Genomic DNA, 12087 nt, shown 5'->3' on the forward strand with positions numbered 1-12087 from the left:
AATAATTCTCACCCTTCTGTTATTCGTGTCACCCTAAATACGTGTCTCTAGCATGCGGCTGTTTCTACCTATCAACCCTATTTTCCTGACTTTGTTATCCCAGTCGTATATTACTGTTAACAGTCCTTCCTTAAATAAACACTGAAGAAATAATTTCAATTTTAAAGGATCTATTAACAAACCTCTCGATGCACCTCGATTGAATATTCTTATTTTAAGTATTGACAAATGAAAGTAACGCACGCGTTTAAAAAACATTATTATTATTTCTAATAAACCCTTATCTAAGCGTTTATTTATTTCAATTAAAAAAAATATTCTCTAATTGTACGAACGGTTTGGTTTTATATGTGAAAATCAGAGCGAAGTATGAGCTCTATCACCACAAAAACACCTTTGTAAAAAAAGGTAAAAAAAGAGCGCCAAGTATTCGCGCTCGTCAAAATAGTATTGTGCGAAATAATATTATTTTAACGTATTGTTACTATAAAAGTAACAATATCAAACTGAGCATAAATTTATACACATCATAAAATTTATTCTTTCGTCATACTCCTAAAACTGACGTACTTGGCGACCCCGGGTTTTATGGGAACCGAGTGAAGGAGGGCGAGTCGTAGCATAATATTTTCCGCGAAATCGAAAGCTATAAAAATGGATACGCAATCCGTGCATACCGCGCGGGATTCGGTGTCCATCTCGTAGGACGTCCAGCGGACGGGACATTACGACATTTAGGATGCCGGGCGTTCGGAGTACGCCGCGATGAATTTTAGGTATGTCCCGCGATGTTGTACGAAGTAAGACCGCATTCCCGCGCACCGTGATATCGTATTTGCGGTATCGTAAAGTAGAAGAGACCGAAACTTTCGTCGGCGGTGCGGCGTGGCGCGACGCGGTGCACCAGGTGGAGTTATTCACCCGCGTCTCTCTTTCGCGTTTAGTGTATCTTCCGGTTCATTAACGAGCCAGCTACGGTCTACCGCTTCGATTCCTTATCGCAACCAGATGCTCCAACGCTTTCGAGAAGGTATGCAAATGAGGCAGCTCACTCCGTCTAGTAGTTACAAAGAATAAAAAAAAAAAGAAAAAGGGAAATGGAAAAAGGAAAAGATGAATATGCAACGTTAATTAACTTCAAAAAGTCGTTAAACGACATGGTCTCGATGAAGCGGCTTTCCTTCACCGACCTTTTTCGCGATCGTTACTCGTCTTCCTCTTTGTCTACCGACTCCACGTATCAACGAAAAGATTGCTATATGCTTCATGTGTTTTCTTACGAAGATTTTTCCGTAATCAAATGAACATCAAATCCATTATCTGTAAGCTCTAAACGTTTAATTTCGCGATAACGAGGTACGAGTGTTTGAAAACAGCTTTTAATTTTTACAAAGACCATCTATTATAAGTTCTAATAGTGACCTAAACTAACCTAATCAAAAGGATTTGTAGCATTTTAAAATCCAATCATTTGTTAAAAAGCTAACATTAGTAACAAGGAGACACGAAGAAATATTGCCTTGAGCAAATACAATTTTTATCATTCGCTCTTCTCGAACGCTGGCGACGGGACAGCGTGACAACAAAAGGAAACCGTCGCACGAAACCCGATTGAAACAATCGGATTCGCGATTTTCCCCCCTCCCCCTCCCTCCGGCCACCCCCCGGGTTTCCTGGCTTTCCGCGTGTGTAATACGTTATGAGAAGTCTTCCCCGCGGGCTTCTATCTAGCGGTGCTTCGCTTGCCAAGAATCCGCAGGTCATCGGATCCGAGAGGCAACCCCGCCGCGTCGACCCCCCTCTGATCACTCTCGACCACGCTACTCTCGTCGCGTTATCTTCATTCTCGATTGTGGATGTTAGCGTTGCAGTGTTGGGGTGACGCGCGGCGAGGGCAACTTTAACGGCACGCAGGCGACGTAGACGACCGTAGAGCGTGGTGGCTCGTGCGCGAGGGTGAACGCGCGCGAGCGCGCGCGCACCCTGCAACCCCCTTCGAGGGGTGACGACGCTGCCCGACGTTCCTCATGGCAGCGGCGGCGGCGGCGGCGTTGGCTGTGATAGTGGAGTCGTCTGTGGCGAGGGGTGCGAGAGGACGAGGGAGCGCCCGTACGGGGAACGAAGGGGGTGTGCGGTGGAGGGACCGTCGGTCTATCATCCGCTGGTGGGGGGGAGCCGACGACGAAGAGGTGGGGAGTTCGCACGTCGACCGGAACGGCCCCACCAAGTTTTATCCAACGATCCGGGAGGCTCGTCGAGGTAGTGGTCCGCGCCCCACAGCCGCGACAGCTCGAAGCGCGCGCGCCGCGTCTCTCTCCCGAGTTGCGCCTCGCTTCGGAGTTGCGCGTGAGGGAGCGGAGAAGCAGAAGTGCCCGGAGAGGAAGAGAAGTAGCGTGGCGCGGTGTAACACTACGGTATAAAAGCGAGACGTATACCGCGCGCGTATATACACCGGAGTACCCTGGTCTCTCCCGAGGGCGCCACCCAGCGCGAAAGGGGTCGGCACGACGTTATATCCGCGAAGAGTGGCCCCCGCGTCGCAGGAGAGAGTGCGGAGTCAGAGTTATTTTTTTTAACCCCGGAGAGAGAGCAATCGTGTTAATCTCGTGCACCCGCCGTCGATCGTTATTCGGGCCGTGCCGGTGGATGCTCCGGAAGGAGAGCGCCGCGCGACTCCCGTGGGGGACTTGCGGGTGAAAGTGTCCGGAGCGACGGAAGTGCGCGCGGAGGGAAGGAGGACCTCTTTCGTAGCCGTGGGGCGTCCCGGCGATCCTCGTCGGCCAGGTCGCTCCGCCGAGGTGCAGTTTCAGTGAGCGGTGGACTGGTGTAATCCGACGAGCGAGACGCGCAGTCTCGCGTACGCGCGCTGACACGCCGCTCGAATTTCGCGGTTACTCCGCCGACGACATCCGGATATTGTTACCTGGCCTCTGCACTCGCGCCCGCCCCGGCTAGAGCGAGTTGTTTTCCTGCCGGGGGTTGGTGGTTTCCGGGGTGGAAGTATCGCACGTATACACCGGGGAGTGTCGCAGGTGCGGAGGAACTCGACGGCAGCAGTGGCCGTGGGGGGGAAGGGGGTGGCATATATATATACACCGAGGGGGCGGGGGGGAGTGTGCGGGGGGAAGGTGTGTGTCCTCGCACTCCTGCGCAACCACCGGAGCACCGCCGGAGTCCTGGAGTCGGGAGGAGCCCCGAGAGTTCACTTGGCGCACACGGGGAACGCTATAGCATCCTGGCTAAACGGATAGCGTATGTATCCAAAATCGCGCTATACCACCTGGATTATATACGCTGGCGGATCGCGCGGCGTGGCGGTGCCGCGCTACGGCCACTCTCCTTAGGTTCTCTCCTACGCCCCCCAAACAGGTTATTGATTTTGCCCAAGTAAGGAGGTACACGGATGTAAGCCCGCGTACGCGCCCTGCGGCCTGCGACCTGCTCTCTTTCACCCTCGTGTGTCCTCTCGCCCTTGTGATGCTCTCCCTCTCTATCATTTTCCCCTGTCATGCTCCATGCTCCAGCCCTTCATCCGCCATCTCCGCCACCGCCACCGCCACCGCCGCCGCCTCCGCCGCCTCCGCCTCCGTTCATCCCTTCGTCTGTCTGACTGTCCGTATCCTCGTCGCTCGACTTGTCCTTGATCCTGCGTACCTCTGACGGCAGGTGGACTTACGTGATCTTTCCGCAGTATACACACACACACACACACACATATACTCGTTTCCTTTTGAAAATACGCGTGGCGTTGCTGTGCTGCATGCTGCTGAACGATACGTTACACCGTTATGCCGTATCGATATCGGGTACGCGTTTAATTTGATTGTCGATGGGGATTGGGGTGGGATATGGCATTTGAGGTGACGTAATCGAGATATACTGGAGATACGCGGCGTATATCCAAATGCACTTTTGGATAATTGAATAGAATATATATATCAAGTTAGCTGCCGATCAGCAGTAAGAGAATTAAAACACCGCATTATAACAAAAAACTGCTCTCAAGATATACAATCAAGTTCATAACTTGAGGCAAATAAGAGCCGTTGTTAAAGCAAAATATATAAAATATTAAAAGTAACTTTAATATAAAGCTTACGCGCATTATGTTCTAGCATGATAAATATTCTTATAATCGCAATTGAGGTCGTTGACATGCTTGTAAAGAAATACTACTTTATTTCGTGACGATACTCTTGGAGCAAATTTTCTTAATCTTAATATGAGCAATTATTCACTTCTTAAGACTTAAACGTATGTTAATTAAACCTTTAAGCAAGCGATCGATGCTGAGCTCTTTTACTTCGCTTTCCGTTACATATTTCGTGTAATCAGGGATAATTTTTCTTTTTCTATTCTGGATAAATCAAAATCTCTCTCTTGTAGTAAAATTGTTCGCTCTTATATAGCCAGTAATTGATCATATTAAGATTGAAAACGATCGTAGAATGACGTAACGTATTGCGGGTCGGGCACGTCGTCGATTATGTCGATAGCGATTTCAGGAAGACGTTCAAACGTTGATAAGAGAACCCATTGCGTATATAGTTGCCATTTGAATCCAAAAGTGTTCAATTTTATCGACTGGCATTGTCCAACGCGAAAGCTTATCGTGTACGCGTTGTCGACAGACTGCACAGTGTGTATGTACAACTCTTACGTGGCTTTGGAATATTGATATTCCAGTATTTCAATTATTTTTAATTTCGCTTTTTCATGCGGAAAGGAGAGACGATACGTATCCCGTGCCATCAACCATGGTGGCTGTTCGACGTCTCTTTCATCTTTTTTTGAATAACTCAACGAGAACTTCAAAAAGAACCTATGACTTCTCACTTGTCACTTTTTTTTTACTCTTGAAGCAATATCCCGCAATCAATTTCTCGCGAGCATGCTATTGAATGACCACTTGGAAAATATCGTTAGATAGATGACTTGAGTGCTTTGCTAAATGAAACTGTCATTTTCATCGCACGCTTATTACTTACATATTAAAATATCATGATCACTAATGATTTTGAATGAGATTTATCAGATTTCCTAAATCACCGTGTCAATTCAAAGGATCGAAGAAAAGAAGAGTGCTATGTTGTATTCTCACATTCGCAACAAACTTATACGAACAGATATAAGCCTAAATGACATCTTGTTTTTGTCAGCGAACAGATAAATACGCAGTAAAACTTTTTGTTTGTGATTCGATATCTCTTGTGTTAGCTCTAACTCTCAGAATCGTATACTATTATCATTCGTTGCATATAACGTTCGGAGCATTTTAGCGAGTTCCACTAGTTTCGATAGTGAACGCGATATCTCTAATAATAATTCATCCTAAAGCGAAACTCTTTCTCGCTTTTCGAAACTCTCGCGGATCGCGCCGTGCCCCCCGTTCGCGACACGCCGGCCGTGTCAACGAACCTCCGTGACACATTGTTGCGGAGTAGCGTGACCGTATACTTCAGACAGCAGGTTACGAGCAGATTCCAACTGACACCGGATCGATCGGCCGGGAGAACTTTTCACGGCGCGCGGGCAGTCGCGGAGACGACGCGCGGCGCGGGCGGCGGAGGAGACGACAGGCGGTGCGGCGGCGGTGTGGTCTTTCGCGAAACCGGCGGGCTCGTAGTAAATCAATAGAAGCCACGTGAACCCGCGACGAACGATCACTCTGTCACGCTCCGCGGAGGGCCGCGCGCGACCTCGTGAATTCGACGAGCGTACGGATCGATAATAATTCGGCTGAGGCCGCCTCCGAGAAGGATTTGACCCTTTGAACTCGGGACAATTTTCTGACCTGGCAGAATATTGCTCTCTTTTTATCGAGCCATTCTTACGCAACTATTTTAATACGTGTAGTAAAACTCGTAACTTCCAACCATGCAATCTGAGCAAAAGATTCGTTTGCTTTAAATAGCTAATTGGGTTTTCAATGGCTGAATAGAGAAAGAGAGAGAGAGAGAGAGAGAGAGAGAGAGAGAGAGAAAATTCCGATCGATATCGTTGTGCGAATTCTCTTAGATCTATATAATATATCTTGTTTCTTTCTTTTGAGGATTATTTTTCAATAAAATTTTTATGAACTATCTTCGTCGTATAATTTTAAGTTTTAATATTTAATATCTCAACAACTGCGTCTTGAAATATTTATCCAAGTACACTCGAAGTTAAATGAACAATCAAATTTTTATCAGCTTCCTCAAGAGTCAATTCGTCAACGTCTGGTATCGAATAATTTTAGAACGCCATCAATCTCTCGCCATTTTTCTTAGTTTATCTTCCAGTATACACTGTCGAAAAGATATCCGGTATGCTCTTATTTGGATTTATAGAGATGAGATTTCTCGATGAATAATGAACACTAGCTATTGAGATAAAACGTTTCTGCCGTAGTTCTGGTAACATTGTATCGCTTGGATGCAGCGATAAGACGTGATGCGCGTGGGCAACGGCGTGACACGACACTTCACGAGCACGTTGTAAAACGCTTTATGAATTAAATGGCGATTTTATAGAATTACTCAACTTGCGAGTTATCGGATAAATAACACGCGTAACACGCTTCTTGTACAGATTTCGCCGGTAATTCACAAAGCAGCTATTCAGAGATATGTAACATTAATCAACCCGCCCGACGGACATTCGGGATTTATATGTATAATTAAAGGCGCCCCCTTCATTTCCAACCGAGCTTGCATTACTCAGCGAACGTAACTGTTAAAATAGCGAGCGATACGTTACGATGAAATAAGAACGCGTTATTCCAACCGCCATTTTAAACGACCTATAATTCGCAAGGGGATTCGAGGCAGATTTATATTTATTACTTTATACGTGTCATGGAAAAGCATTTGAAGGAATGAAATGTACGTATCGGAATATAAAATAAATATCCATATATACGCGCACATAAATTAGAATATACAGTAATATAAAAATTATAAATAAAATTCTGTCCTAAATTTTATCGCAAGATAGCTTTAAAGGGCTTTAAATATAAATATGGATGAATTAACGTCATTAGTAATTTCACGTTTCAGCTTACGGCCAATATCTTGCTATAAATATTCACAATATGGCAAAAAAATAACGCGAAGTCTTCGAAGCAAGTCTTTGAAGAGGGTTTGCGATAGAAATAGAAGCAGAGCACATCTGCAGAGCATGTCTGCCACATCCGGGAGAAGTATCGTAACTATTTTCAAAATTATTTGGCACATCGCGACACATCAACGGCATGCCTAGAATACCTGTCGTAATATATGAAAGAAGCTTACTAGACAAACAGTGCAGATCATATTGAAAGATATCCGTCCATTAACGTCCCTTTCATCAGCCTTTCATCGGCCTCCGCGTTCACGATAGTTAGTGATACTTTTTTTTTTCAATGAGAGTACGCTTTATCGGACGAGCAGGTAAAAACATTCCGGACGTTTTTGATATTACGCTTCGTATATGAGCGTTATCTCGCAATACGCGTAATACGAGATGTTTGCTTTAACGACAGCGCAAATGTGCAGTCGGTGCTTCCGAGTTAATCCCGAAATTGGAGTGATTCGTATAATTTCCTCGCTTTTGGATGCCCCGCGAAATAGGATTCATCTCTAAATCCCTGACGGTTCTGCCGGAGCGGAGGGAGGGGTATATACGGTCAATATAGTCTCGAGGTATAGTATCGCGACCGCAGTAACTATATTTTCGGGCGCGCTGTTTAATTGCTTTCGTGGGCGTCGCAACGAATCTTCGTGTCTTTCTCTCTCGCGCTTTTCACGTCGATACGAGGCCCGACCGTCCGAACGAAAGCGACAGCGTGCCGGAGATACAGCGACGCGATGTTCGCGATGATCCGCCGCTTGATGACTGCACGGGACTCGGGAGAGGGCACGATTAATTGCTTTCGTCCCATCGAATCACCGATCGTTGTTTTTCATCTCGCGCGCAAGTCGCTCTGTAAAACGGGTTTATCAATACGGGTCCGAATATCTCGATAAAAACGTCAATAATATCGAACTACAGCGACATGACCGCGGTCGTCGTGCAGACGTCCGGCGAAATAAAGGCGGATTGTCTTTTGTCGTGAGAACGAACAAATTAAAGTGAAATTTATTATACCAAAATGTGTATTTATTTCTAATCAAAACTATCGCGTATCCTCTCGACTAATGGATATTAAGGCCGGTTTTCACACGCAATGATTAGTGGCGCCAACTGATTGGCATTCATTGGCGCCAAAACCGACTAGCAAACTCACAAGTATTTACACAGTGATTGGCGTATAATATGGAAAATATTTAACATTTATTAAACACACAGTAAGGGCCTAAGCAGAATGGCTGTCTTGGCAGTGTTTTATGCCTTAAGTCTTTGTCTTATATAACGCACAATACTGTACAGTTTTTTAGGGTCCAAGTGAAGATGAATAAGATTCTTTCAAAATCAAGAGTTAAACTTTAATATTAATAATAGGAAACGTTATTCTCTGATTAATTTCAATCAATTGATTGGTAGATTTATAACAGGCTTAGCAGCCGAAATGTTTAATGTTATTAAACTTAGAAAAATAGAAGCGATTTGCTGGTAAAATTTTCACTGTATAAAGAAGAGTTGATTTCGAATTTATTAAAATTATTAAATAATAGGAAATACGATACTGATATAATTAGCCACATGGTCTGCATTAACCCGATCTATAAATATTTAACGCACTATCGGAAATATCGGAAATGAACATCGCGGTCATGAAAGCACTCGAAACGAAATTTAGGTAGTTGGATCGCGTTTTGATCCACAATATATTCGCGATAAAGTACGGTGTACATACTGCGAAACTATCGGTATTCTATCGGCTCCGAAAGCACGATTGTGTGCGATTGTCGTATTGTAAAACGTGCACCGTATGCGCCGTATCATCAGTCATAATGAAATAAAACTACCAGATGTAGCAATACGAAGGTGTTCGTTTGTTCAATTAATGGCGGGCTCTTCAATCAAAACTCTGACCCAAATGGCCCAAATGCTAATATCCAATATAGTCACGCGCTGCAGCGTATTTTCTAATAACAATGTAGAGTAAGACCGGTATGCAATTAAGTGAATTACCAAGTTTCGCAATTTATCCAGTATGGTTAATTGGGATAATTGAGAACTTTGGAAAATGGGACGACGTAGGGAGCTTCCATTAATGAAATTAACAGTTACATTTCTTCGTTTCGGTTTAACTTTTCAATCATATCATCGTCAATTATTAAGCCTTTCTTGATTTTATTATTAAATAATTATCATGCCTCTCATTTTATCCTACCCGTTTTCTGAAACTTGAATATTATATTTACGCGTACGCATTTGGAAGAAATCCAAATTTATCTCGTCCCCATTACATGCGTTATTATACCTGATATTCTTACATCACAGTTCATCGTACATGACAAATTGAACACACTCGATCAATTATTATTTTTCCGACTTCTTTGATATGTGCATTATAGTCATTGACGTACGAATAAAAAAATTTCATTTCGAACAATACAAAACACGTCTAAAAGGCGAGAAGATCTGAAACGTGCGACGGCTTCTGTATTCCATTTTATACATTTGCGTTATCTTAGAGCATTCGAGTTACTCGAAATATCCAGTTATGTGATTATTCAAGTACTCGTAGTCCCAGGACAATCCACCTCCGGTAATGAGGCTCTCCCGGACGCTGGCACTTTCGGGACAATCTCCACAAGCAGAAATTTCTAGATAATGTCGTAGGGCAACGTCGATGGGGCCCAGACATACCGCCGCAACCGCGTAGCAGCCGCGGGCCGTGGCGCACGCTAATTGCGTTCGTCGCATCAAAACACAGTCGCTGCATGGTTGCGATCCCCTCGAGCGGTTTGCAAAATGAGGCCAATGACCAAGCGGCCGCGAGTAGCGTGGAAGCTTGCCAGTGTGTCCCGAAATACAACGGAAGTACACCATTCGCGGGTCAACGTTTTCCAAACCGGCCGTACGTGCCGCACCGGCATGAAGTTCCGGCGGGTTCTGCGCAGAGCGGTATATTCATTGGGGAGACAACGGATTTTCGATCAGTATTCTTGGACCAATTTGGAATGTCGTATCAGAATCTACGAAACGCGAAGCAGCGCGTTTGTATCTCTCGAGCAACACGAATTTTCTGAACGCTGTTCACGGGAAAAATTAGTACTCGCGTAGAACACATCAGATGCATTGGCACTTGCTCGCTAAAAATGGTTATTGGAGCTCCCAAATTTAAAAACTCACAATTTTGTATTTTTTTAATCTGAATTCAAGAAAGATGATAAAAAAAGAATCCTTTTCTACAGATCTAGTATTGACGAAAGTTAATCGAATTTTAATGATTATTCTTTATCGTAAAAACAAACTTATGAAAAATATTCCGTACTCCTACAGACGTTAAATTAAATTTATGACTGTTATTTAGTTGTCTTTTGGTATTATAGAAATATACAGTACCAAAAATTCTTGGCATGGTTACTACAATCGTCGTTGTGTATACTGTACATGAATATCAGATAGTCTACGAAAAATATTAATTCAATCCTGACATGGTGGACGTACACACGCGATGCATGCGCGCCTACGAAAAGCATCTACCAAGCGCGCTCTTCTTTTGTATCTGAGATCTCGTGAAAATTGTGACGCTACAGCGGAGGACCGGAGAGAGAAACGCCGCGACGCCGAGCGTCGTGAGACGTGTGGAATTCAGGGCGCGTACGTTAAACTACACACACAATGTTCGGATGACAGCGATTGTTGTATATGTTGGCGGTATATTCCGCATCTGGTCAGTCAATGTAAAACTATTTTCTGTTCAATAAATGCGAAAGAGAAGGCAGAAACGCGGTATATGGGACGCGGCAAAATTTCGAGAGATTATTTTCCAATTGAATTAATCGAATTATTATATTTAAACGTAGAAAACATGCGCATTACGATTCGAAGATAGTGGACTGTAGAATTATTATTAGGAGCAATAGTTAATAATAAAGCGGCGATAGTTAGTATGTTAGCCATTTGCAATTTGTGACATAGATATAACAAATTACGATAATTATGACAATGTTAAATTATTACAATAATTATGACAATTATTTGATATATAATGTTAACAGAAATCGAAATCTGGTTGTTGAAAAGTGATTCCTATTTAGCGTTACATTGTCATGATAGGAAACATTGAAAATTGTGTAAGCCCTGATTTAATTGTATAATGTAACATTTTGAACAAAACAGATTGACATAATTGATCACGAGAAAGACACTTTTCGGATACGTACTCCGAGTTCATCCGTCGATTAATAAATGATGGGACTAGCTATTCTTAAGTCTTATTCGCAGTCGTTGCTTATCGATCGCCCGAGATGACTTCGTCCTACAAATCCCGCGAAACCTCTCGTCCCCCATCGCTGTTAACTCATATCGAAAGCTCCCAGTCTTGAGAGGCGTTAACTCTCGAGTTAGTCCAACATTGCAATGGTGCACGGGATTTAACGTCGATTCCGCCACTCTTCCTGTCGCCGGCGATACACGGCTAAGACTCTTTAACATTTGCGTGCGGCGAGATTTCTAAGCTGTGGCTTAGATCAAAGTTCACGTACGCCTCGCGCGGTCGATTCGCAGGCAGGGAACGAGGGTACGTAGGTACATTTGCTCGCCAATTACGGGGTAACGATATCGCGACCGTGCAGATCTTAAGGCCATTATGATTCTTGGAAACAAACGTGAAATTGCGACACAAAAATTGGCCGCTTCCGAGTGACCGTAAAAATATGTCGCGATTGTACATACACGAGAACATCGATAGAGTTGTAAATTCGCTGAAATTTTATTTGAAAAATACAAAACATTATAGGTATTATTAGATATTTGTGTTTAAGTATTGTAATAAAAAGTAGCTTATTAAATATCTTACAATATTACTAAATAAATTGTTTAACACGTAATAATTTTCACAAAATTATTTTTTTATTTAAAATACATCTAATTAATCTGTAGTTTATATTGTCTTCTAATTTTTTTAGTCATCAAGTTAATTTAATTATTCGTACAATTTTTTAGATTTTTTCA

The 12087-nt window shown here is 43.5% G+C and overlaps 1 protein-coding gene across 6 annotated transcripts in view; it reads left to right on the forward strand.

Moving 5' to 3' along the window:
- Positions 1-3098: 3098 nt before the first annotated feature.
- LOC139816880 (neural-cadherin) overlaps positions 3099-12087 on the forward strand; it is a 202599-nt gene continuing 193610 nt past the window's right edge. For all 6 annotated transcript variants that reach the window (XM_071784688.1, XM_071784683.1, XM_071784682.1 and 3 more), the window contains exon 1: positions 3099-3252. The gene's annotated coding sequence lies outside the window, so the exon portion shown is untranslated. The remainder of the gene's footprint in view (positions 3253-12087) is intronic.

Source organism: Temnothorax longispinosus, chromosome 7 (assembly GCF_030848805.1).
Source record: "Temnothorax longispinosus isolate EJ_2023e chromosome 7, Tlon_JGU_v1, whole genome shotgun sequence".
NCBI lineage: Eukaryota > Metazoa > Arthropoda > Insecta > Hymenoptera > Formicidae > Temnothorax > Temnothorax longispinosus.